The sequence below is a fragment of the Oncorhynchus masou genome, unplaced genomic scaffold, assembly GCF_036934945.1.
Source record: "Oncorhynchus masou masou isolate Uvic2021 unplaced genomic scaffold, UVic_Omas_1.1 unplaced_scaffold_728, whole genome shotgun sequence".
Taxonomy (NCBI): Eukaryota; Metazoa; Chordata; class Actinopteri; order Salmoniformes; family Salmonidae; genus Oncorhynchus; species Oncorhynchus masou.
Genome location: NW_027013731.1, coordinates 198,779 through 225,870, shown reverse-complemented (window position 1 = coordinate 225,870; position 27,092 = coordinate 198,779). Strand labels below are relative to the sequence as shown.

The following is a 27,092-nucleotide window of genomic DNA, read 5'->3' as shown; positions in this document are numbered from 1 at the left end:
GTCATTTATGAACATTTGAACATCTTGGCCATGTTCTGTTATAATCTCCACCTTTGAGATATCTGCGGCTATGGAATCCTGACCTGTTCACCGGACGTGCTACCTGTCCCAGACCTGCTGTTTTCAACACTCTAGGACCTGTTGGTCGTTAGTGAGTTTGGTAACTGGACATTAGGACCTGATGGTCGGTAGTGAGTTGGGTACCAGGACATTAGGACCTGATGGTCGTTAGTGAGTTGGGTACCAGGACATTAGGACCTGATGGTCGGTAGTGAGTTGGGTACCAGGACATTAGGGACCTGATGGTCGTTAGTGAGTTGGGTACCAGGATATTAGGACCTGATGGATGGAGTTGGGTACCAGGACATTAGGGACCTGATGGTCGTTAGTGAGTTGGGTACCAGGATATTAGGACCTGATGGTCGTCAGTGAGTTGGGAAAACCAATAGAGCCCTGGGTACCAGGACTTTAGGACCTGATGGAGGGACAATAGAGCCCTGGGTACCAGGACATTAGGACCTGATGGAAGGACAATAGAGCCCTGGGTACCAGGACATTAGGGCCTGATGAAAGGACAATAGAGCCCTGGTTACAAATGTGATTTATTATTATTTGTGACATCAGCTGATGTACGAAGTGCTTTATGAATAACTGTGATTGATCCCTCACTTTGTATTCGTTGTTTGTTTTCAGCTGGGTTTGAACAAACATCATAACACTGAGGGTGTGGTTAAGGTAGTCTAAGAGTCACTTTTTGACCTTGGTTAGTCGTTTTGCGGGTCTTGTAAGTGGATACATTTTTTTGAAAAGCATGATTGACGCTCGTGAATGGCAGGTGAAAAACGAGTCCAGCAAGTTAGAAAAAATTCCATGTGTCATTTTCCGCCATCGTACAAAACCCCCTCTGCCCAGGAGTTGCTCATCTTTAGTTCTCAGTTATTTGTGCATACTTTCTCATCTGAGTAGTCTACAGGTCCTAGCCGACTCAACGTCTCTGATATTCTCAGGTAGGAAGCAGCTTCGGTGAATTTGATTGTCATGATTGCTTGTTCAAATTGTATATACATTTTTCTTCCTATTTCAAGACATTAGTAGTCTCAGACCTAACTATGCAACTGAAAGCTGCTACATCTGTTATTAACGGGATGCTATAGGTATAAACCCATAGATGTAGGTTAACTGTTGCCATCTGTTATTAACGGGATGCTATAGGTATAAACCCATAGATGTAGGTTAACTGTTGCCATCTGTTATTAACGGGATGCTATAGGTATAAACCCATAGATGTAGGTTAACTGTTGCCATCTGTTATTAACGGGATGCTATAGGTATAAACCCATAGATGTAGGTTAACTGTTGCCATCTGTTATTAACGGGATGCTATAGATGTAGGTTAACTGTTGCCATCTGTTATAGATGTAGGTTAACTGTTGCCATCTGTTATTAACGGGATGCTATAGGTATAAACCCATAGATAGATGTAGGTTAACTGTTGCCATCTGTTATTAACGGGATGCTATAGGTATAAACCCATAGATGTAGGTTAACTGTTGCCATCTGTTATTAACGGGATGCTATAGGTATAAACCCATAGATGTAGGTTAACTGTTGCCATCTGTTATTAACGGGATGCTAGGTTAGGTTATAAACCCATAGATGTAGGTTAACTGTTGCCATCTGTTATTAACGGGATGCTATAGGTATATAGATGTAGGTTAACTGTTGCCATCCATCTATAGGTATAAACCCATAGATGTAGGTTAACTGTTGCCATCTGTTATTAACGGGATGCTATAGGTATAAACCCATAGATGTAGGTTAACTGTTGCCATCTGTTATTAACGGGATGCTATAGGTATAAACCCATAGATGTAGGTTAACTGTTGCCATCTGTTATTAACGGGATGCTATAGGTATAAACCCATAGATGTAGGTTACTGTTGCCATCTGTTATTAACGGGATGTTGCCATAGATGTAGGTTAATCATCTGTTATTAACGGGATGCTATAGGTATAAACCCATAGATGTAGGTTAACTGTTGCCATCTGTTATTAACGGGATGCTATAGGTATAAACCCATAGATGTAGGTTAACTGTTGCCATCTGTTATTAACGGGATGCTATAGGTATAAACCCATAGATGTAGGTTAACTGTTGCCATCTGTTATTAACGGGATGCTATAGGTATAAACCCATAGATGTAGGTTAACTGTTGCCATCTGTTATTAACGGGATGCTATAGGTATAAACCCATAGATGTAGGTTAACTGTTGCCATCTGTTATTAACGGGATGCTATAGGTATAAACCCATAGATGTAGGTTAACTGTTGCCATCTGTTATTAACGGGATGCTATAGGTATAAACCCATAGATGTAGGTTAACTGTTGCCATCTGTTATTAACGGGATGCTATAGGTATAAACCCATAGATGTAGGTTAACTGTTGCCATCTGTTATTAACGGGATGCTATAGGTATTAGGTTAACTGTTGCCATCTGTTATTAACGGGATGCTATAGGTATAAACCCATAGATGTAGGTTAACTGTTGCCATCTGTTATTAACGGGATGCTATAGGTATAAACCCATAGATGTAGGTTAACTGTTGCCATCTGTTATTAAACCCATAGATGTAGGATGCCATCTATAGGTATAAACCCATAGATGTAGGTTAACTGTTGCCATCTGTTATTAACGGGATAACGGGATGCTATATAGGTATAAACCCATAGATGTAGGTTAACTGTTGCCATCTGTTATTAGATGTAGAGGTTAACTGTTGCCATCTGTTATTAACGGGATGCTATAGGTATAAACCCATAGATGTAGGTGTTGCCATCTGGGATTGTAGGTTAACTGTTGCCATCTGTTATTACGGGATGTAGGTATTAGATGTAGGTTAACTGTTGCCATCTGATATTAATGGGATGCTATAGGTATAAACCCATAGATGTAGGTTAACTGTTGCATTGGGAATTGTTGATGTAGCTTCACCAAGGCCAATCTGATTCACAATTTAGAGAGGGAGAGAGAGAGAAAGAGAGAGAGAGAGAGAGGGAGAGAGAGATATGGAGAGAGAGATATAGAGAGATGGAGAGAGCGTTATAGAGAGATGGAGAGAGAGATATAGAGAGATGGAGAGAGAGATATAGAGAGATGGAGGGAGAGAGAGATGGAGAGAGAGAGATGGAGAGAGAGAGAGAGAGAGAGGAGATGAAAGGGAGGTGTGGTCAGGAGGGGAGAAAGAAACAGGTTGGACTCACTTCCACTTAACATTGTTAATGTCAGGCATAGGTGTAATAGGTGGCAGGGAAGTCAGGCGCAGGAGAGTCAAATGGAGTGTAAAATGGAGTCTTTAATAAAGTTCACGGAGTATGCTCCATAACACTAAAATGTACATAAACAAACAAACATGGGTACGAGGACCCGACGCGCACCTATACAACAATCACACTACACTGACAATAAAACAATCTCTGACAAAGACATGAGGGGAAACAGAGGGTTAAATACACAACAGGTAATGAATGGGATTGAAAACAGGTGTGTGGGAAGACAAGACAAAACCAATGGAAAATGAAAAAAGGATCAATGGTGGCTAGAAGACCGGTGACGCCGAGCACCGCCCGAACAAGGAGAGGCAACGACTTCGGTAGAAGTCGTGACAGTTAAGATAATTACCACACTGAATCAATGACTTTAAGATAACTTCCACACTGAATCAATGACTTTAAGATAATTACCACACGAAAAAATGACTTTAAGATAACTACCACACTGAATCAATGACTTTAAGACAATTACCACGCGGAATAAATAACTTTAAGATAACTACCACACTGAATCAATGACTTTAAGATAACTACCACACTGAATAAATGACTTTAAGATAATTACCACACTGAATAAATTACTTTAAGATAATTACCACACTGAATCAATGACTTTAAGATAATTACCACACAAATAAATTACTTTAAGATAACTACCATACTGAATCAATGACTTTAAGATAACTACCACACTGAATAAATTACTTTAAGATAATTACCACACTGAATCAATTACTTTGTCACACCCTGGCCATAGTTTACTTTGTATGTTTCTATGTTTTTGTTGGTCAGGGTATGATCTGAGTGTTGTGTTAGTCATTGTCTCTGATTGGGAACCATATTTAGGTATCCTGGGTTTCACTGTGTGTTTTGGGTGATTGTTTCTGTGTTTTGCACCAGATAGGGCTGTTTAGATTTTCGCACGTTTGTTATTTTGTTAGTTGATTAGTGTATAGTTTCTTTATTAAAATAAAATGAATAACAACCACGCTGCATTTTGGTCCGCTCCTCCTTCTACAGACGAAAGCCGTAACAGAATCACCCACCACAACAGGACCAAGCGGCGTGGTAACAGGCAAAAGCAACAGCAGGAGCAACAAAAGAAGGAATGGACATGGGAGGACGAATTAGACGGAGAAGGACCCTGGGCTCAGCCTGGAGAATATCGCCGTCCCAAGGAAGAACTGGAGGCTGAGAAAGCGGAGCCGGTATGAGGAGGCAGCACGGCGAAGCGGATGGAAGCCCGAGAGTCAGCCCCAAAAATGTATTTGGGGGGGGGCTCAGGGAGAGTGTGGCAGAGTCAGGAGTCAGACCTGAGCCCACTCTCCCTGTTTATCGTGAGGAGCCAAGGAGGAGACCAGAACCAGAGCCGGTGTTGGAGGTGAGCGAAACAGAGACTGTGAAGGAGAATGGGGAAATTGGAGGAGAGAGTAATGAGGGAGATGCTGTGTTGGTGCTTTAAATATGGAATTCGCCCGACGGAGCGTGTCGGGGATTTGATGGCACCTGGGTCAGCGCTCCATACTCGTCCTGAGGTGCGTGTTAGTCGGCTGGTGAAGTTGGTGCCAGCCTCACGCACCAGGCCTCCTGTGCACCTCCCTAGCCTTGCATGTCCTGTGCCAGCACTGCTCTCAAGATCTCCAGTACGCCTTCACGGTCAAGCCCATCCTGTGCCACCTCCACACACCAGCCCTCCGATGGCAGCTCCCCGCACCAGGCTTCCTGTGCGTGTCCTCGGCCCAGTACCACCAGTGCCAGCACCATGCATCAGGCCTACAGTGCGCCTCGCCTCTCCAGCGCTGCCGGAGCCTTCCTCCTCTCCTGCGCTGCCGGAGTCTCCCGCCTGTTCAGCGCTGCCCGAGCCTTTCTCCTCTCCTGCGCTGCCGGAGTCTCCCGCCTGTTCAGCGCTGCCCGAGCCTTTCTCCTCTCCTGCGCTGCCGGAGTCTCCCGCCTGTTCAGCGCAGCCAGAGCCTTCCTCTCCTGCGCTGCTGGAGTCTCCCGCCTGTTTAGCGCTGCCAGAGCCTTCCGCCTCTACAGCGTTGCCGGTGTCTCCTGCCTGTTTAGAGCAGCCAGAGCTGCCAGCCTGCATGGAGCAGCCAGAGCTGCCAGCCTGCATGAAGCAGCCAGAGCTGCCAGCCTGCATGGAGCAGCCAGAGCTGCCAGCCTGCATGGAGCAGCCAGAGCTGCCAGCCTGCATGGATCAGCCAGAGCTGCCAGCCTGCATAGAGCAGTCAGAGCTGCCAGTCTGCATGGAGCAGCCAGAGCTGCCAGTCTGCATGGAGCAGCCAGAGATGCCAGTCTGCATGGAGCAGCCAGAGCTGCCAGTCTGCATGGAGCAGCCAGAGATGCCAGTCTGCATGGAGCAGCCAGAGCTGTCAGTCTGCATGGAGCAGCCGGAGCTGTCAGTCTGCATGGAGCAGCCGGAGATGTCAGTCTGCATGGAGCTGCCAGTCTGCATGGAGCTGCCAGTCTGCAAGGAGCTGCCAGTCTGCAAGGAGCTGCCAGTCTGCAAGGAGCTGCCAGAGCCGCCAGTCAGCATGGAGCAGCCAGAGCCACCAGTCAGCATAAAGCAGCCAGAGCTACCAGTCAGCATGGAGCAGCCAGAGCCGTCAGTCTGCCAGGATCCGCCAGTCAGCCAGACTCTTCCAGATCTGCCAGTCAGCCAGACTCTTCCAGATCCGCCAGTCAGCCAGAGTCTTCCAGATCTTCCAGTCAGCCAGAGTCTTCCAGATCTGCCAGTCAGCCAGAGTCTTCCAGATCTGCCAGTCAGCCAGAGTCTTCCAGATCTGCCAGTCAGCCAGAGTCTTCCAGATCTGCCAGTCAGATCTGCCAGTCAGCCAGAGTCTTCCAGATCTGCCAGTCAGCCAGAGTCTTCCAGATCTGCCAGTCAGCCAGAGTCTTCCAGATCTGCCAGTCAGCCAGAGTCTTCCAGATCCGCCAGTCAGCCAGATTCTTCCAGATCCGCCAGTCAGCCAGGATCTGCCAGAGCCTTCCTCCTCTCCTGTGCTGCCGGAGTCTCCCGCCTGTCCGGCGCTGCTGCCGGAGTCTCCCGCCTGTCCGGCGCTGCTGCCGGAGTCTCCCGCCTGTCCGGCGCTGCTGCCGGAGTCTCCTGCCTGAACCGGCGCTGCTCCCGGAGTCTCCCGCCTGTCCGGCGCTGCTCCGGAGTCTCCCGCCTGTCCGGCGCTGCTGCCGGAGTCTCCCGCCTGTCCGGCGCTCTGTCACCCGCCTGACCGGCGCTGCTGTCTCCCGCCTGAGCTGCCCCTCTGTCCGGCGAGCTGCCGGAGCTGTCTCGCCTTTCTGTCCCGAGCTGCCCCTCTGTCCCGTGTTATTTAGTAGGGTTGCCAGTGGCTAGGAGGTCACGAAAGCGGACAGCGTGGGGGAAGACTACGGTGAAGTGGGGGCCACGTCCAGCACCAGAGCCGCCACCGCAGTCAGATGCCCACCCAGACCCTCCCCGATAGGTTCAGGTTTTGCGGCTGGAGTCCGCACCTTGGGGGGGGGGTACTGTCACGCCCTGGCCATAGTTTACTTTGTATGTTTCTATGTTTTTGTTGGTCAGGGTATGATCTGAGTGTGCATTCTATGTTGGATGTCTTGTTTGTCTATTTCTATGTCTGGCCTGATATGGTTCTCAATCAGAGGCAGGTGTTAGTCATTGTCTCTGATTGGGAACCATATTTAGGTAGCCTGGGTTTCACTGTGTGTTTGTGGGTGATTGTTCCTGTCTCTGTGTTTTGCACCAGATAGGGCTGTTTAGGTTTTCACATGTTTGTTATTTTGTTAGTTGATTAGTGTATAGTTTCTTTATTAAAATAAAATGAATAACAACCACGCTGCATTTTGGTCCGCTCCTCCTTCTACAGACGAAAGCCGTGACGGACTTTAAGATAACTACCACACTGAATAAATGACATTAAGATAACTACCACACTGAATAAATGACATTAAGATAACTACCACACTGAATCAATGAGTTTTGAGGCTGATTAGGATTTACACCTTTAAAGGCCTTCTCTTCACCTTCAGTGATTGGTCGTCCTTCACAAGCTGACAAGAACTGTTGGCTCGTCTGGTAATTACAAGGCTAGAAAGGGGTTAACTTTTGTTGAAGGAATTGTGTGAACTTTTGCACTAGAGAGGGCCACCGTTGTTTTGGTCAAAGTAACTACCTTTTGGGAACGTCCAGTCAGTCTTTGATAGTTTGATAATGTTGTAAAAAAAAATATATATATACTTGATTACTGGTAACCTTAGCAACACTTATTTTTTCTTCCTGGCTCCCGAGTAACGCAGCGGTCTAAGGCACTACGTCTCAGCAGCTAGAGGCGTCACTACAGACACCCTGGTTCGAATCCAGGCTGTATGACAACCGGCCGTGATTGGGAATCCCGTAGGGCGGCGAACAATTGGCCCGGCGTCGTCAGGGTTTGGCCGGTGTAGGCCGTCATTGTAAATAATAATGATAATGATAATAAGAATAAGAATATATATATATTTTTTAAATAATATTGATGATAATGACAATAATGATAATGATGGTAATGATAATAATCATGATATTAATAATGATAATAATAATAATGATGACAATAATAATAATGATCATAATAACAATGATAATAATAACGTTGATAATAATAATGATGATAATGATACGAATGGTGATAATAATAATGATAATAATATTAACAACGATGATGATAAAAATAATGATACTAATAAAAATGATGATGATAACGATAATTATTGTAATAATGATAACAATAATGGTAATAAAAATTATCATGTTGATCATAATAATAACAATAACAATGATAATGATAATAATAATAATAATAATGTGATAATGATAATGATAATAGCAATAATAACAATGATAATAATAATAATAATGATAATGTGATAATGATAATAACAATAATAATTATACATAATGGTAATTATACAGTAATGTACAGCAATACAGTAATCTACAGTGAAAGCAGAGCAGAGGGCTGAAGACATTGGAAGCAGGCTGATAAGACATCTACTGGTAAACACAGAGGGGATACTGTTAATACAACTGAAGTTATTATGGGACTGCTGTTTGAAAATCAATGAACATCATATGATTTTGGAATATTGACTAACATCTAATTCATGTTGGTCAATGACATCATCCTTCAACAGCGGTTAACGGAAGATCTAACAGGGTTCATGTATGATTGATGTTGTGTGGTTCACCTCAACAGAGACCTAAAAGGACATGGATATGAAGCCTCTGATGATTCTCCTCCTGCTAGCAGGTGATACCCTGTGTTTGTGTGTGTTCCTTAGTGGTTAACCTTTCATCAGGACAAAAACGTTATATATCTCATGAGGGGATGCACAGCCACATTCTACAACTATAGCTAGAAAAAAGGGTTATGTCTTTATCAGCCGATAGATGTTAATTTCATATCCCCGTTGTTGCAGTACACTTCCTGTATAGCAGGAAATGCAGACTATTAAAGGTTGAAAAGAAAAACTTCTAAAGTTTGTAAATTTCCGATTGTAAAATGTCAGACCTAATGTTGTCAACACCAATACTCCTGCAGCAGCTGTCACCACCACCACTCCTGCAGCAGCTGTCACTACCACCACTCCTGCAGCAGCTGGTACCACCACCACTCATGCAGCAGCTGGTACCACCACCGCCCCTGCAGCAGCTGGTACCACCACCACTCCTGCAGCAGCTGTCACTACCACCACTCCTGGAGCAGCTGGTACCACCACCACTCCTGCAGCAGCTGTCACCACCACCACTCCTGCAGCAGCTGGTACCACCACCACTCCTGCAGCAGCTGGTACCACGACCACTCCTGCAGCAGCTGGTACCACGACCACTCCTGCAGCAGCTGTCACTACCACCACTCCTGCAGCAGCTGTCACTACCACCACTCCTGCAGCAGCTGGTACCACCACCACTCCTGCAGCAGCTGGTACCACCACCACTCCTGCAGCAGCTGTCACTACCACCACTCCTGCAGCAGCTGGTACCACCACCACTCCTGCAGCAGCTGGTACCACGACCACTCCTGCAGCAGCTGTCACTACCACCACTCCTGCAGCAGCTGTCACTACCACCACTCCTGCAGCAGCTGGTACCACCACCACTCCTGCAGCAGCTGTCACTACCACCACTCCTGCAGCAGCTGGTACCACCACCACTCCTGCAGCAGCTGTCACTACCACCACTCCTGCAGCAGCTGTCACTACCACCGCCCCTGTAGCAGCTGTCACAACCAATGCCCCTGCAGCAGCTGTCACTACCACCACTCCTGCAGCAGCTGGTACCACCACCACTCCTGCAGCAGCTGTCACTACCACAACTCCTGCAGCAGCTTTCACTACCACCGCCCCTGTAGCAGCTGTCACAACCAATGCCCCTGCAGCAGCTGGTACCACCACCACTCCTGTAGCAGCTGGTACCACCACCACTTCTGCAGCAGCGGGTACAACCACCACTCCTTCAGCAGCTGCCACTACCACCACTCCTGCAGCAGCTGGTACCACCACCACTCCTGCAGCAGCTGTCACTACCACCGCCCCTGCAGCAGCTGGTACCACCACCACTTCTGCAGCAGCTGGTACCACCACCACTCCTGCAGCAGCTGGTACCACCACCACCCCTGCAGCAGCTGTCACTACCACCACTCCTGCAGCAGCTGTCACTACCACCACTCCTGCAGCAGCTGTCACAACCACCACTACTGCAGCAGCTGGTACCACCACCACCCCTGCAGCAGCTGTCACTACCACCGCTCCTGCAGCAGCTGTCACTACCACCACTCCTGCAGCAGCTGGTACCACTAACACTCCTGCAGCAGCTGTCACCACCACCACTCCTGCAGCAGCTGGTACCACCACCACTTCTGCAGCAGCTGGTACAACCACCACTCCTTCAGCAGCTGCCACTACCACCACTCCTGCAGCAGCTGGTACCACCACCACTCCTGCAGCAGCTGTCACCTTCACCACTCCTGCAGCAGCTGTCACTACCACCGCCCCTGCAGCAGCTGGTACCACCACCACTCATGCAGCAGCTGGTACCACCACTGCCCCTGCAGCAGCTGTCACAACCACCACTCCTGCAGCAGCTGTCACCACCACTCCTGCAGCAGCTGTCCATCCACCAATCCTGCAGCAGCTGGTCCACCACCACTCCTGCAGCAGCTGTCACTACCACCACTCATGCAGCAGCTGTCACTACCACCGCCCCTGCAGCAGCTGGTACCACCACCACTCCTGCAGCAGCTGTCACTACCACCACTCCTGGAGCAGCTGGTACCACCACCACTCCTGCAGCAGCTGTCACTACCACCACTCCTGCAGCAGCTGGTACCACCACCACTCCTGCAGCAGCTGGTACCACGACCACTCCTGCAGCAGCTGTCACTACCACCACTCCTGCAGCAGCTGTCACTACCACCACTCCTGCAGCAGCTGGTACCACCACCACTCCTGCAGCAGCTGTCACTACCACCACTCCTGCAGCAGCTGGTACCACCACCACTCCTGCAGCAGCTGTCACTACCACCACTCCTGCAGCAGCTGTCACTACCACCGCCCCTGTAGCAGCTGTCACAACCAATGCCCCTGCAGCAGCTGTCACTACCACCACTCCTGCAGCAGCTGGTACCACCACCACTCCTGCAGCAGCTGTCACTACCACAACTCCTGCAGCAGCTTTCACTACCACCGCCCCTGTAGCAGCTGTCACAACCAATGCCCCTGCAGCAGCTGGTACCACCACCACTCCTGTAGCAGCTGGTACCACCACCACTTCTGCAGCAGCGGGTACAACCACCACTCCTTCAGCAGCTGCCACTACCACCACTCCTGCAGCAGCTGGTACCACCACCACTCCTGCAGCAGCTGTCACTACCACCGCCCCTGCAGCAGCTGGTACCACCACCACTTCTGCAGCAGCTGGTACCACCACCACTCCTGCAGCAGCTGGTACAACCACCACCCCTGCAGCAGCTGTCACTACCACCACTCCTGCAGCAGCTGTCACTACCACCACTCCTGCAGCAGCTGTCACTACCACCACTCCTGCAGCAGCTGGTACCACCACCACTCCTGCAGCAGCTGTCACCTTCACCACTCCTGCAGCAGCTGTCACTACCACCGCCCCTGCAGCAGCTGGTACCACCACCACTCATGCAGCAGCTGGTACCACCACTGCCCCTGCAGCAGCTGTCACAACCACCACTCCTGCAGCAGCTGTCACTACCACCACTCCTGCAGCAGCTGTCACATCCACCAATCCTGCAGCAGCTGGTACCACCACCACTCCTGCAGCAGCTGTCACTACCACCACTCATGCAGCAGCTGTCACTACCACCGCCCCTGCAGCAGCTGGTACCACCACCACTCCTGCAGCAGCTGTCACTACCACCACTCCTGGAGCAGCTGGTACCACCACCACTCCTGCAGCAGCTGTCACTACCACCACTCCTGCAGCAGCTGGTACCACCACCACTCCTGCAGCAGCTGGTACCACGACCACTCCTGCAGCAGCTGTCACTACCACCACTCCTGCAGCAGCTGTCACTACCACCACTCCTGCAGCAGCTGGTACCACCACCACTCCTGCAGCAGCTGTCACTACCACCACTCCTGCAGCAGCTGGTACCACCACCACTCCTGCAGCAGCTGTCACTACCACCACTCCTGCAGCAGCTGTCACTACCACCGCCCCTGTAGCAGCTGTCACAACCAATGCCCCTGCAGCAGCTGTCACTACCACCACTCCTGCAGCAGCTGGTACCACCACCACTCCTGCAGCAGCTGTCACTACCACAACTCCTGCAGCAGCTTTCACTACCACCGCCCCTGTAGCAGCTGTCACAACCAATGCCCCTGCAGCAGCTGGTACCACCACCACTCCTGTAGCAGCTGGTACCACCACCACTTCTGCAGCAGCGGGTACAACCACCACTCCTTCAGCAGCTGCCACTACCACCACTCCTGCAGCAGCTGGTACCACCACCACTCCTGCAGCAGCTGTCACTACCACCGCCCCTGCAGCAGCTGGTACCACCACCACTTCTGCAGCAGCTGGTACCACCACCACTCCTGCAGCAGCTGGTACAACCACCACCCCTGCAGCAGCTGTCACTACCACCACTCCTGCAGCAGCTGTCACTACCACCACTCCTGCAGCAGCTGTCACTACCACCACTCCTGCAGCAGCTGGTACCACCACCACTCCTGCAGCAGCTGTCACCTTCACCACTCCTGCAGCAGCTGTCACTACCACCGCCCCTGCAGCAGCTGGTACCACCACCACTCATGCAGCAGCTGGTACCACCACTGCCCCTGCAGCAGCTGTCACAACCACCACTCCTGCAGCAGCTGTCACTACCACCACTCCTGCAGCAGCTGTCACATCCACCAATCCTGCAGCAGCTGGTACCACCACCACTCCTGCAGCAGCTGTCACTACCACCACTCCTGCAGCAGCTGTCACTACCACCACTCCTGCAGCAGCTGTCACTACCACCGCCGCCGCAGCAGCTGGTACCACCACCGCCCCTGCAGCAGCTGTCACAACCAACACTCCTGTAGCAGCTGGTACCACCACCACTTCTGCAGCAGCTGGTACAACCACCACTCCTTCAGCAGCTGCCACTACCACCACTCCTGCAGCAGCTGGTACCACCACCACTCATGCAGCAGCTGTCACTACCACCACTCCTGCAGCAGCTGTCACAACCACCACTCCTGCAGCAGCTGGTACCACCACCACTCCTGCAGCAGCTGTCACTACCACAACTCCTGCAGCAGCTTTCACTACCACCGCCCCTGCAGCAGCTGGTACCACCACCGCCCCTGCAGCAGCTGGTACCACCACCGCCCCTGCAGCAGCTGGTACCACAACCACTCCTGCAGCAGCTGGTACCACCACCACTTCTGCAGCAGCTGGTACAACCACCGCCCCTGCAGCAGCTGGTACCACCACCACTCATGCAGCAGCTGGTCCCACCACCACTCCTGCAGCAGCTGGTACAACCACCGCCCCTGCAGCAGCTGGTACCACCACCACTCATGCAGCAGCTGGTCCCACCACCACTCCTGCAGCAGCTGGTACTACCACCACTCCTGCAGCAGCTGTCACTACCACCACTCCTGCAGCAGCTGTCACTACCACCGCCCCTGTAGCAGCTGTCACAACCAATGCCCCTGCAGCAGCTGTCACTACCACCACTCCTGCAGCAGCTGGTACCACCACCACTCCTGCAGCAGCTGTCACTACCACAACTCCTGCAGCAGCTTTCACTACCACCGCCCCTGTAGCAGCTGTCACAACCAATGCCCCTGCAGCAGCTGGTACCACCACCACTCCTGTAGCAGCTGGTACCACCACCACTTCTGCAGCAGCTGGTACAACCACCACTCCTTCAGCAGCTGCCACTACCACCACTCCTGCAGCAGCTGGTACCACCACCACTCATGCAGCAGCTGTCACTACCACCACTCCTGCAGCAGCTGTCACAACCACCACTCCTGCAGCAGCTGGTACCACCACCACTCCTGCAGCAGCTGGTACTACCACCACTCCTGCAGCAGCTGGTACCACCACCACTCCTGCAGCAGCTGGTACCACCACCGCCCCAGCAGCTGCTGTCACCACCACCGCCCCTGCAGCAGCTGTCACTACCACCACTCCTGCAGCAGCTGTCACTACCACCACTCCTGCAGCAGCTGGTACCACCACCACTCCTGCAGCAGTTGTCACTACCACCACTCCTGCAGCAGCTGGTACCACCACCACTCCTGCAGCAGCTGGTACCACCACCACTCCTGCAGCAGCTGTCACTACCACCACTCCTGCAGCAGCTGGTACCACCACCACTCATGCAGCAGCTGGTGCCACCACCGCCCCTGCAGCAGCTGTCACAACAACCGCCCCTGCAGCAGCTGGTACCACCACCACTCCTGCAGCAGCTGTCACTACCACCACTCCTGCAGCAGCTGTCACTACCACCTCCGCTGCAGCAGCTGGTACAACCACCGCCCCTGCAGCAGCTGTCACAACCAACACCCCTGCAGCAGCTGGTACCACCACCACTCCTGTAGCAGCTGGTACCACCACCACTTCTGCAGCAGCTGGTACAACCACCACTCCTTCAGCAGCTGCCACTACCACCACTCCTGCAGCAGCTGGTACCACCACCACTCATGCAGCAGCTGGTACCACCACCACTCCTGCAGCAGCTGTCACTACCACCACTCCTGCAGCAGCTGGTACCACCACCAATCCTGCAGCAGCTGTCACTACCACCACTCCTGCAGCAGCTGGTACCACCACCACTCATGCAGCAGCTGGTACCACCACCGCCCCTGCAGCAGCTGGTACCACCACCACTCATGCAGCAGCTGGTACCACCACCGCCCCTGCAGCAGCTGTCACAACCACCGCCCCTGCAGCAGCTGGTACCACCACCACTTCTGGAGCAGCTGGTACCACCACCACTCCAGCAGCAGCTGTCACTACCACCGCCCCTGCAGCAGCTGGTACCACCACCGCCCCTGCAGCAGCTGTCACAACCACCTCCCCTGCAGCAGCTGGTACCACCACCACTACTGTAGCAGCCGGTACCACCACCACTTCTGCAGCAGCTGGTACAACCACCACTCCTTCAGCAGCTGCCACGACCACCACTCATGCAGCAGCTGGTACCACCACCACTCCTGCAGCAGCTGTCACTACCACCACTCCTGCAGCAGCTGTCACAACCACCACTCCTGCAGCAGCTGGAACCACCACCACTCCTGCAGCAGCTGTCACTACCACCACTCCTGCAGCAGCTGTCACTACCACCGCCCCTGCAGCAGCTGGTACCACCACCGCCCCTGCAGCAGCTGTCACAACCACCACCCCTGCAGCAGCTGGTACCACCACCACTCCTGTAGCAGCTGGTACCACCACCACTTCTGCAGCAGCTGGTACAACCACCACTCCTTCAGCAGCTGCCACTACCACCACTCCTGCAGCAGCTGGTACAACCACCACTCATGCAGCAGCTGGTACCACCACCACTCCTGCAGCAGCTGTCACTACCACCACTCCTGCAGCAGCTGGTACCACCAGCACTCATGCAGCAGCTGGTACCACCACCGCCCCTGCAGCAGCTGGTACCACCACCACTCATGCAGCAGCTGGTACCACCACCGCCCCTGCAGCAGCTGTCACAACCACCGCCCCTGCAGCAGCTGGTACCACCACCACTTCTGCAGCAGCTGGTACCACCACAACTCCAGCAGCAGCTGTCACTACCACCGCCCCTGCAGCAGCTGTCACCACCACCGCCCCTGCAGCAGCTGTCACTACCACGACTCCTGCAGCAGCTGTCACTACCACCACTCCTGCAGCAGCTGGTACTACCACCACTCCTGCAGCAGCTGTCACTACCACCACTCCTGCAGCAGCTGGTACCACCACCACTCATGCAGCAGCTGGTACCACCACTGGCCCTGCAGCAGCTGTCACAACCACCGCCCCTGCAGCAGCTGGTACCACCACCACTCCTGAAGCAGCTGGTACCACCACCACTTCTGCAGCAGCTGGTACAACCACCACTCCTTCAGCAGCTGGTACCACCACCACTCATGCAGCAGCTGTCACTACCACCACTCCTGCAGCAGCTGGTACCACCACCACTCCTGCAGCAGCTGTCACAACCACCACTCCTGCAGCAGCTGGTACCACCACCACTCCTACAGCAGCTGTCACTACCACCACTCCTGCAGCAGCTGTCACTACCACCGCCCCTGCAGCAGCTGGTACCACCACCGCCCCTGCAGCAGCTGGTACCACCACCGCCCCTGCAGCATCTGGTACCACCACCACTCCTGCAGCAGCTGGTCCCACCACCACTCCTGCAGCAGCTGGTACTACCACCATTCCTGCAGCAGCTGGTCCCACCACCACTCCTGCAGCAGCTGGTACCACCACCACTCCTGCAGCAGCTGGTACCACCACTGCCCCAGCAGCTGCTGTCACCACCACCGCCCCTGCAGCAGCTGTCACCACCACCACTCCTGCAGCAGCTTTCACTACCACCACTCCTGCAGCAGCTGGTACCACCACCACTCCTGCAGCAGCTGTCACTACCACCACTCCTGCAGCAGCTGGTACCACCACCACTCATGCAGCAGCTGGTACCACCACCACCCTGCAGCAGCTGTCACTACCACCACTCCTGCAGCAGCTGTCACTACCACCACTCCTGCAGCAGCTGGTACCACCACCACTCCTGCAGCAGCTGGTACCACCACCACTCCTGCAGCAGCTGTCACTACCACCGCTCCTGCAGCAGCTGTCACTACCACCACTCCTGCAGCAGCTGGTACCACCCCCACTCATGCAGCAGCTGGTACCACCACCGCCCCTGCAGCAGCTGTCACAACCACCGCCCCTGCAGCAGCTGGTACCACCACCACTCCTGCAGCAGCTGTCACTACCACCGCTCCTGCAGCAGCTGTCACTACCACCACTCCTGCAGCAGCTGGTACCACCACCACTCCTGCAGCAGCTGTCACCACCACCACTCCTGCAGCAGCTGTCACAACCACCACCCCTGCCGCAGCTGGTACCACCACCACTCCAGCAGCAGCTGTCACTACCACCGCCCCTGCAGCAGCTGGTACCACCACCGCCCCTGCAGCAGCTGTCACAACCACCTCCCCTGCAGCAGCTGGTACCACCACCACTCCTGTAGCAGCTGGTACCACCACCACTTCTGCAGCAGCTGGTACAACCACCACTCCTTCAGCAGCTGCCACGACCACCACTCCTGCAGCAGCTGGTACAACCACCACTCATGCAGCAGCTGGTACCACCACCACTCCTGCAGCAGCTGTCACTACCACCACTCCTGCAGCAGCTGTCACTACCACCACTCCTGCAGCAGCTGGCACTACCACCGCCCCTGCAGCAGCTGGTACCACCACCGCCCCTGCAGCAGCTGTCACAACCACCACCCCTGCAGCAGCTGTCACTACCACCACTCCTGCAGCAGCTGTCACTACCACCACTCCTGCAGCAGCTTTCACTACCACCACTCCTGCAGCAGCTGGTACCACAACCACTCCTGCAGCAGCTGTCACTACCACCACTCCTGCAGCAGCTGGTACCACCACCACTCATGCAGCAGCTGGTACCACCACCACCCCTGCAGCAGCTGTCACTACCACCACTCCTGCAGCAGCTGTCACTACCACCACTCCTGCAGCAGCTGGTACCACCACCACTCCTGCAGCAGCTGGTACCACCACCACTCCTGCAGCAGCTGTCACTACCACCACTCCTGCAGCAGCTGGTACCACCACCACTCCTGCAGCAGCTGTCACCACCACCACTCCTGCAGCAGCTGTCACAACCACCACCCCTGCCGCAGCTGGTACCACCACCACTCCTGCAGCAGCTGTCACTACCACCACTCCTGCAGCAGCTGGTACCACCACCACTCCTGCAGCAGCTGTCACTACCACCACTCCTGCAACAGCTGTCATTACCACCGCCACTGTAGCAGCTGTCACAACCAATGCCCCTGCAGCAGCTGGTACCACCACCACTCCTGTAGCAGCTGGTACCACCACCACTTCTGCAGCAGCTGGTACAACCACCACTCCTTCAGCAGCTGCCACTACCACCACTCCTGCAGCAGCTGGTACCACCACCACTCCTGCAGCAGCTGTCACCATCACCACTCCTTCAGCAGCTGTCACTACCACCGCCCCTGCAGCAGCTGGTACCACCACAACTCCAGCAGCAGCTGTCACTACCACCGCCCCTGCAGCAGCTGTCACCACCACCGCCCCTGCAGCAGCTGTCACTACCACGACTCCTGCAGCAGCTGTCACTACCACCACTCCTGCAGCAGCTGGTACTACCACCACTCCTGCAGCAGCTGTCACTACCACCACTCCTGCAGCAGCTGGTACCACCACCACTCATGCAGCAGCTGGTACCACCACTGGCCCTGCAGCAGCTGTCACAACCACCGCCCCTGCAGCAGCTGGTACCACCACCACTCCTGTAGCAGCTGGTACCACCACCACTTCTGCAGCAGCTGGTACAACCACCACTCCTTCAGCAGCTGGTACCACCACCACTCATGCAGCAGCTGTCACTACCACCACTCCTGCAGCAGCTGGTACCACCACCACTCCTGCAGCAGCTGTCACAACCACCACTCCTGCAGCAGCTGGTACCACCACCACTCCTACAGCAGCTGTCACTACCACCACTCCTGCAGCAGCTGTCACTACCACCGCCCCTGCAGCAGCTGGTACCACCACCGCCCCTGCAGCAGCTGGTACCACCACCACTCCTGCAGCAGCTGTCACAACCACCACTCCTGCAGCAGCTGGTACCACCACCACTCCTGCAGCAGCTGGTCCCACCACCACTCCTGCAGCAGCTGGTACTACCACCATTCCTGCAGCAGCTGGTCCCACCACCACTCCTGCAGCAGCTGGTACCACCACCACTCCTGCAGCAGCTGGTACCACCACTGCCCCAGCAGCTGCTGTCACCACCACCGCCCCTGCAGCAGCTGTCACCACCACCACTCCTGCAGCAGCTTTCACTACCACCACTCCTGCAGCAGCTGGTACCACCACCACTCCTGCAGCAGCTGTCATTACCACCACTCCTGCAGCAGCTGGTACCACCACCACTCATGCAGCAGCTGGTACCACCACCACCCCTGCAGCAGCTGTCACTACCACCACTCCTGCAGCAGCTGTCACTACCACCACTCCTGCAGCAGCTGGTACCACCACCACTCCTGCAGCAGCTGGTACCACCACCACTCCTGCAGCAGCTGTCACTACCACCGCTCCTGCAGCAGCTGTCACTACCACCACTCCTGCAGCAGCTGGTACCACCCCCACTCATGCAGCAGCTGGTACCACCACCGCCCCTGCTGCAGCTGTCACAACCACCGCCCCTGCAGCAGCTGGTACCACCACCACTCCTGCAGCAGCTGTCACTACCACCGCTCCTGCAGCAGCTGGTACCACCACCACCCCTGCAGCAGCTGTCAATACCACCACTCCTGCAGCAGCTGTCACTACCACCACTCCTGCAGCAGCTGGTACCACCACCACTCCTGCAGCAGCTGGTCCCACCACCACTCCTGCAGCAGCTGGTACCACCACCACTCCTGCAGCAGCTGGTACCACCACTGCCCCAGCAGCTGCTGTCACCACCACCGCCCCTGCAGCAGCTGTCACCACCACCACTCCTGCAGCAGCTTTCACTACCACCACTCCTGCAGCAGCTGGTACCACCACCACTCCTGCAGCAGCTGGTACCACCACCACTCATGCAGCAGCTGGTACCACCACCACCCCTGCAGCAGCTGTCACTACCACCACTCCTGCAGCAGCTGTCACTACCACCACTCCTGCAGCAGCTGGTACCACCACCACTCCTGCAGCAGCTGGTACCACCACCACTCCTGCAGCAGCTGTCACTACCACCGCTCCTGCAGCAGCTGTCACTACCACCACTCCTGCAGCAGCTGGTTCCACCCCACTCATGCAGCAGCTGGTACCACCACCGCCCCTGCAGCAGCTGTCACAACCACCGCCCCTGCAGCAGCTGGTACCACCACCACTCCTGCAGCAGCTGTCACTACCACCGCTCCTGCAGCAGCTGTCACTACCACCACTCCTGCAGCAGCTGGTACCACCACCACTCCTGCAGCAGCTGTCACCACCACCACTCCTGCAGCAGCTGTCACAACCACCACCCCTGCCGCAGCTGGTACCACCACCACTCCAGCAGCAGCTGTCACTACCACCGCCCCTGCAGCAGCTGGTACCACCACCGCCCCTGCAGCAGCTGTCACAACCACCTCCCCTGCAGCAGCTGGTACCACCACCACTCCTGTAGCAGCTGGTACCACCACCACTTCTGCAGCAGCTGGTACAACCACCACTCCTTCAGCAGCTGCCACGACCACCACTCCTGCAGCAGCTGGTACAACCACCACTCATGCAGCAGCTGTACCACCACCACTCCTGCAGCAGCCACCACCACTCCTGCAGCAGCTGGTACCACCACCACTCCTGCAGCAGCTGGTACCACCACTGCCCCTGCAGCAGCTGTCACCACCACCGCCCCTGCAGCAGCTGTCACCACCACCACTCCTGCAGCAGCTGTCACTACCACCACTCCTGCAGCAGCTGGTACCACCACCACTCCTGCAGCAGCTGTCACTACCACCACTCCTGCAGCAGCTGGTCACCACCACTCCTGCAGCAGCTGTCACCACCACCACTCCTGCAGCAGCTGGTACCACCACCACCCTGCAGCAGCTGTCACTACCACCACTCCTGCAGCAGCTGTCACCACTCCTGCAGCAGCACCACCACTCCTGCAGCAGCTGGTACCACCACCACTCCTGCAGCAGCTGGTACCACCACCACTCCTGCAGCAGCTGTCACTACCACCACCTCCTGCAGCAGCTGTCACTACCACCACTCCTGCAGCAGCTGGTACCACCACCACTCATGCAGCAGCTGGTACCACCACTGCCCCAGCAGCTGCTGTCACCACCACCGCCCCTGCAGCAGCTGTCACCACCACCACTCCTGCAGCAGCTTTCACTACCACCACTCCTGCAGCAGCTGGTACCACCACCACTGTCCTGCAGCAGCTGTCACCACCACCACTCCTGCAGCAGCTGGTACCACCACCACTCTGCAGCAGCTGGTCACCACCACCACCCTGCAGCAGCTGTCACTACCACCACTCCTGCAGCAGCTGTCACCACCACCACTCCTGCAGCAGCTGGTACCACCACCACTCCTGCAGCAGCTGGTACCACCACCACCCCTGCAGCAGCTGTCACTACCACCACTCCTGCAGCAGCTGTCACTACCACCACTCCTGCAGCAGCTGGTTCCACCCCACTCATGCAGCAGCTGGTACCACCACCGCCCCTGCAGCAGCTGTCACAACCACCGCCCCTGCAGCAGCTGGTACCACCACCACTCCTGCAGCAGCTGTCACTACCACCGCTCCTGCAGCAGCTGTCACTACCACCACTCCTGCAGCAGCTGGTACCACCACCACTCCTGCAGCAGCTGTCACCACCACCACTCCTGCAGCAGCTGTCACAACCACCACCCCTGCCGCAGCTGGTACCACCACCACTCCAGCAGCAGCTGTCACTACCACCGCCCCTGCAGCAGCTGGTACCACCACCGCCCCTGCAGCAGCTGTCACAACCACCTCCCCTGCAGCAGCTGGTACCACCACCACTCCTGTAGCAGCTGGTACCACCACCACTTCTGCAGCAGCTGGTACAACCACCACTCCTTCAGCAGCTGCCACGACCACCACTCCTGCAGCAGCTGGTACAACCACCACTCATGCAGCAGCTGGTACCACCACCACTCCTGCAGCAGCTGTCACTACCACCACTCCTGCAGCAGCTGTCACTACCACCACTCCTGCAGCAGCTGGCACTACCACCGCCCCTGCAGCAGCTGGTACCACCACCGCCCCTGCAGCAGCTGTCACAACCACCACCCCTGCAGCAGCTGTCACTACCACCACTCCTGCAGCAGCTGTCACTACCACCACTCCTGCAGCAGCTTTCACTACCACCACTCCTGCAGCAGCTGGTACCACAACCACTCCTGCAGCAGCTGTCACTACCAGCACTCCTGCAGCAGCTGGTACCACCACCACTCATGCAGCAGCTGGTACCACCACCACCCCTGCAGCAGCTGTCACTACCACCACTCCTGCAGCAGCTGTCACTACCACCACTCCTGCAGCAGCTGGTACCACCACCACTCCTGCAGCAGCTGGTACCACCACCACTCCTGCAGCAGCTGTCACTACCACCACTCCTGCAGCAGCTGGTACCACCACCACTCCTGCAGCAGCTGTCACCACCACCACTCCTGCAGCAGCTGTCACAACCACCACCCCTGCCGCAGCTGGTACCACCACCACTCCTGCAGCAGCTGTCACTACCACCACTCCTGCAGCAGCTGGTACCACCACCACTCCTGCAGCAGCTGTCACTACCACCACTCCTGCAACAGCTGTCATTACCACCGCCACTGTAGCAGCTGTCACAACCATGCCCCTGCAGCAGCTGGTACCACCACCACTCCTGTAGCAGCTGGTACCACCACCACTTCTGCAGCAGCTGGTACAACCACCACTCCTTCAGCAGCTGCCACTACCACCACTCCTGCAGCAGCTGGTACCACCACCACTCCTGCAGCAGCTGTCACCATCACCACTCCTTCAGCAGCTGTCACTACCACCGCCCCTGCAGCAGCTGGTACCACCACAACTCCAGCAGCAGCTGTCACTACCACCGCCCCTGCAGCAGCTGTCACCACCACCGCCCCTGCAGCAGCTGTCACTACCACGACTCCTGCAGCAGCTGTCACTACCACCACTCCTGCAGCAGCTGGTACTACCACCACTCCTGCAGCAGCTGTCACTACCACCACTCCTGCAGCAGCTGGTACCACCACCACTCATGCAGCAGCTGGTACCACCACTGGCCCTGCAGCAGCTGTCACAACCACCGCCCCTGCAGCAGCTGGTACCACCACCACTCCTAGCAGCCCACCAGCAGCTGGTACCACCACCACTCCTGCAGCAGCTGGTACCACCACCACTCCTGCAGCAGCTGGTACCACCACCACCCCTGCAGCAGCTGTCACAACCACCACCTCCCCTGCAGCAGCTGGTACAACCACCACTCCTGCAGCAGCTGGTACCACCACCACTCCTGCAGCAGCTGTCACTACCACCACTCCTGCAGCAGCTGGCCACCACCACCACATGCACCACCACTCCTGCAGCAGCTGTCACAACCACCACTCCTGCAGCAGCTGGTACCACCACCACTCCTACAGCAGCTGCACTACCACCGCCCCTGCAGCAGCTACCACCACCGCCCCTGCAGCAGCTGTCACTGCCCCTGCAGCAGCTGGTACCACCACCGCCCCTGCAGCAGCTGGTACCACCACCACCCCCTGCAGCATCTGGTACCACCACCACTCCTGCAGCAGCTGGTCCCACCACCACTCCTGCAGCAGCTGGTACTACCACCATTCCTGCAGCAGCTGGTCCCACCACCACTCCTGCAGCAGCTGGTACCACCACCACTCCTGCAGCAGCTGGTACCACCACTGCCCCAGCAGCTGCTGTCACTGTCACCACCACCGCCCCTGCAGCAGCTGTCACCACCACCACTCCTGCAGCAGCTTTCACTACCACCACTCCTGCAGCAGCTGGTACCACCACCACTCCTGCAGCAGCTGTCACTACCACCACTCCTGCAGCAGCTGGTACCACCACCACTCATGCAGCAGCTGGTACCACCACCACCCCTGCAGCAGCTGTCACTACCACCACTCCTGCAGCAGCTGTCACTACCACCACTCCTGCAGCAGCTGGTACCACCACCACTCCTGCAGCAGCTGGTACCACCACCACTCCTGCAGCAGCTGTCACTACCACCGCTCCTGCAGCAGCTGTCACTACCACCACTCCTGCAGCAGCTGGTACCACCCCCACTCATGCAGCAGCTGGTACCACCACCGCCCCTGCTGCAGCTGTCACAACCACCGCCCCTGCAGCAGCTGGTACCACCACCACTCCTGCAGCAGCTGTCACTACCACCGCTCCTGCAGCAGCTGTCACTACCACCACTCCTGCAGCAGCTGGTACCACCACCACTCCTGCAGCAGCTGTCACCACCACCACTCCTGCAGCAGCTGTCACAACCACCACCCCTGCCGCAGCTGGTACCACCACCACTCCGGCAGCAGCTGTCACTACCACCGCCCCTGCAGCAGCTGGTACCACCACCGCCCCTGCAGCAGCTGTCACAACCACCTCCCCTGCAGCAGCTGGTACCACCACCACTCCTGTAGCAGCTGGTACCACCACCACTTCTGCAGCAGCTGGTACAACAACCACTCCTTCAGCAGCTTCCACGACCACCACTCCTGCAGCAGCTGGTACCACCACCACTCATGCAGCAGCTGGTACCACCACCACTCCTGCAGCAGCTGTCACTACCACCACTCCTGCAGCAGCTGTCACTACCACCACTCCTGCAGCAGCTGGCACTACCACCGCCCCTGCAGCAGCTGGTACCACCACCGCCCCTGCAGCAGCTGTCACAACCACCACCCCTGCAGCAGCTGTCACTACCACCACTCCTGCAGCAGCTGTCACTACCACCACTCCTGCAGCAGCTTTCACTACCACCACTCCTGCAGCAGCTGGTACCACAACCACTCCTGCAGCAGCTGTCACTACCACCACTCCTGCAGCAGCTGGTACCACCACCACTCATGCAGCAGCTGGTACCACCACCACCCCTGCAGCAGCTGTCACTACCACCACTCCTGCAGCAGCTGTCACTACCACCACTCCTGCAGCAGCTGGTACCACCACCACTCCTGCAGCAGCTGGTACCACCACCACTCCTGCAGCAGCTGTCACTACCACCACTCCTGCAGCAGCTGGTACCACCACCACTCCTGCAGCAGCTGTCACCACCACCACTCCTGCAGCAGCTGTCACAACCACCACCCCTGCCGCAGCTGGTACCACCACCACTCCTGCAGCAGCTGTCACTACCACCACTCCTGCAGCAGCTGGTACCACCACCACTCCTGCAGCAGCTGTCACTACCACCACTCCTGCAACAGCTGTCATTACCCCCGCCACTGTAGCAGCTGTCACAACCAATGCCCCTGCAGCAGCTGGTACCACCACCACTCCTGTAGCAGCTGGTACCACCACCACTTCTGCAGCAGCTGGTACAACCACCACTCCTTCAGCAGCTGCCACTATCACCACTCCTGCAGCAGCTGGTACAACCACCACTCCTGCAGCAGCTGTCACCATCACCACTCCTTCAGCAGCTGTCACTACCACCGCCCCTGCAGCAGCTGGTACCACCACCAATTCTGCAGCAGCTGGTACCACCACCACTCCTGCAGCAGCTGGTACCACCACCACTCATGCAGCAGCTGGTACCACCACCGCCCCTGCAGCAGCTGTCACAACCACCACTCCTGCAGCAGCTGTCACTACCACCACTCCTGCAGCAGCTGTCACATCCACCAATCCTGCAGCAGCTGGTACCACCACCACTCCTATAGCAGCTGGTACCACCACCACTTCTGCAGCAGCTGGTACAACCACCACTCCTTCAGCAGCTGCCACGACCACCACTCATGCAGCAGCTGGTACCACCACCACTCCTGCAGCAGCTGTCACTACCACCACTCCTGCAGCAGCTGTCACTACCACCACTCCTGCAGCAGCTGGCACTACCACCGCCCCTGCAGCAGCTGGTACCACCACCGCCCCTGCAGCAGCTGTCACAACCACCACCCCTGCAGCAGCTGGTACCACCACCACTCATGCAGCAGCTGGTACCACCACCGCCCCTGCAGCAGCTGTCACAACCACCGCCCCTGCAGCAGCTGGTACCACCACCACTTCTGCAGCAGCTGGTACCACCACCACTCCAGCAGCAGCTGTCACTACCACCGCCCCTGCAGCAGCTGGTACCACCACCACCCCTGCAGCAGCTGTCACAACCACCTCCCCTGCAGCAGCTGGTACCACCACCACTCCTATAGCAGCTGGTACCACCACCACTTCTGCAGCAGCTGGTACAACCACCACTCCTTCAGCAGCTGCCACGACCACCACTCATGCAGCAGCTGGTACCACCACCACTCCAGCAGCAGCTGTCACTACCACCACTCCTGCAGCAGCTGTCACTACCACCACTCCTGCAGCAGCTGGCACTACCACCGCCCCTGCAGCAGCTGGTACCACCACCGCCCCTGCAGCAGCTGTCACAACCACCACCCCTGCAGCAGCTGGTACCACCACCACTCATGCAGCAGCTGGTACCACCACCGCCCCTGCAGCAGCTGTAACAACCACCACCCCTGCAGCAGCTGGTACCACCACCACTCCTGTAGCAGCTGGTACCACCACCGCCCCTTCAGCAGCTGTCACAACCACCACCCCTGCAGCAGCTGGTACCACCACCACTCCTGCAGCAGCTGGTACAACCACCAATCATGCAGCAGCTGGTACCACCACCACTCCTGCAGCAGCTGTCACTACCACCACTCCTGCAGCAGCTGGTACCACCACCACTCATGCAGCTGCTGGTACCACCACCGCCCCTGCAGCAGCTGGTACCACCACCACTCATGCAGCAGCTGGTACCACCACCGCCCCTGCAGCAGCTGTCACAACCACCACCCCTGCAGCAGCTGGTACCACCACCACTTCTGCAGCAGCTGGTACCACCACCACTCCTGCAGCAGCTGGTACCACCACCACTCCTGCAGCAGCTGTCACTACCGCCACTCCTGCAGCAGCTGTCACTACCACCGCCCCTGCAGCAGCTGGTACCACCACCGCCCCTGCAGCAGCTGTCACAACCGCCACCCCTGCAGCAGCTGGTACCACCACCACCCTTATTAGCTGGTACCACCACCACTTCTGCAGCAGCTGGTACAACCACCACTCCTTCAGCAGCTGCCACTACCACCACTCCTGCAGCAGCTGGTACCACCACCACTCCTGCAGCAGCTGGTACCACCACCACTCTTGCAGCAGCTGTCACTACCACCACTCCTGCAGCAGCTGTCACTACCACCACTCCTGCAGCAGCTGGTACCACCACCACTCC

At 56.3% G+C, this 27,092-nt stretch overlaps 1 long non-coding RNA gene across 1 annotated transcript; it reads left to right on the top strand.

Moving 5' to 3' along the window:
- The first annotated feature begins 811 nt into the window (after positions 1–811).
- Positions 812–26,376, top strand: LOC135537230 (uncharacterized). Its single transcript, XR_010455150.1, has 3 exons — positions 812–1,007; positions 8,565–8,618; positions 26,317–26,376. It is a non-coding gene; the product is annotated as an uncharacterized LOC135537230 (long non-coding RNA).
- Positions 26,377–27,092: the final 716 nt, after the last annotated feature.